Source organism: Colobus angolensis, unplaced genomic scaffold (genome assembly GCF_000951035.1).
Source record: "Colobus angolensis palliatus isolate OR3802 unplaced genomic scaffold, Cang.pa_1.0 Scaffold47, whole genome shotgun sequence".
In the NCBI taxonomy this organism is placed as follows: domain Eukaryota; kingdom Metazoa; phylum Chordata; class Mammalia; order Primates; family Cercopithecidae; genus Colobus; species Colobus angolensis.
In genome coordinates this window covers 4,520,922-4,522,509 of record NW_012118154.1, presented here as the reverse complement: position 1 = coordinate 4,522,509, position 1,588 = coordinate 4,520,922, and positions in this window count along the sequence as shown.

The following is a 1,588-nucleotide window of genomic DNA, read 5'->3' as shown; positions in this document are numbered from 1 at the left end:
CTCAGCCTCCCAAGTAGCTGGGATTACAGGTGCACACTGCCATGCCCGGCTAATTTTTGTTTTTTCAGTAGAGATGGGGTTTTGCCATGCTGGCCAGGCTGGTCTTAAAACTTCTGGCCTTAACTTCTGACTTAAACTTCTGACCTCAAGTCTGCCTGCCTTGGCCTCCCAAAGTGCTGGGATTACAGGTGTGAGCCACCATGCCCGGCCTGCAGGTTTCATTTTGAGACTCGTATTGAACAGAGGGAGAAAGGAAGGAAGGCTTGGGAGGGTAGGGTGTCAGCAGAGGATGCGAGGGCTGAGGAAACAGAGAGGGCCTTGGTGGGAAGAGAAGACGACGACGGGGATACCCGAACAGGAGGAGAGTTGGGAAACTAGTAAGGACAGTAGAAAGAAAGAGAAGGAGTGACAATGTGAAGGCCAGAAAGGCAGGCAAGATAGAAAGGCCAGTACCTTCCGCAGCTCCCTAGGACTTCCAGACCCAAATCACACTCAGCTCAGCCCTAGAGGCCCTGGGCTCCCCTCTGAACGCCTCCCTTCAGCGGCAAGGACCTGGTTCCTGGAAAACTCGAGTCACACTGCTTCACACCTCAAGCCTTCCTTCAAGCAATTCCCACTGCCTTGTGGAGCTAATGTTAACATTCTTCCAATTCCAGTCAATGCTGACCTCACCCCGGAAGTCTTCCCTGATCCCAGAGCTCCCTTCTGCTCCCGAATCACAGAGGCAGCAAAGGCAGCAAAGGCAGCTGGCTCAGCGAGCACTTTTCCTGTGGGCTCATGGCTGTTGATTCCCTTGTCTATCTCTCCTTGTAGACAGTAAATTTCCTGCAGGCACAAACTTTGACCTATTTGGCATCGCCAGTGTCTCTGTTCCTCTCTGAGGAAACAGAGAGGGCCTTGATGGGAAGAGAGGAAGACGACGGGGATACCCCAGCAGGAAGAGAGTTGGGAAACTAGTAAGGACAGTAGGAAGAAAGAGAAGGAGTGACAATGTGAAGGCCAGAAGGGCAGGCAAGATAGGAAGGCAGGTACCTTCGGCAGCTCCCTAGGACTTCCAGACCCAAATCAGTTTCAGGGCTGGCTCATGAAAGATGCCTCGTAAATATTTGTTGAAAAGAGTCGCAACAGAGTAATTCTTGCTGAATTTTTCAGTTATGAATAGCACCTAGGGCTACTTCCTTCAGAATATATTTAAGAACACAATTATTTTTAAATCAAGAAAACATATGTTCGTGCTGACCATCCTCTGGGCAGTCCTGGATATGAGGTCTCCCACCAACTGGGGCCATATATACAGTTCCCAGAAGAGGCCGGGGAGCCAGCCTGCACGGGTTCCCTGTGACTTGCGGATCCTGAATAACCTTGCACCGAGTTCCTCTCATTTCTCTGTAGCTGAGTTGCCCAATCTGTAAAATGGGGACAGTAATACCAGCAACAACAGGGCCATTTTGTGGATTAAAAGAATTCATGATGTAAAGTGTAGAGAAGAGCGTCCCCACACCCAGCAGGCTCACTACATCTTCGGTATTCTTGTGAAACGCGTGTCCTCTGTCACTGTGACACCCGTGTCATTCATTCAGCAGAAGCC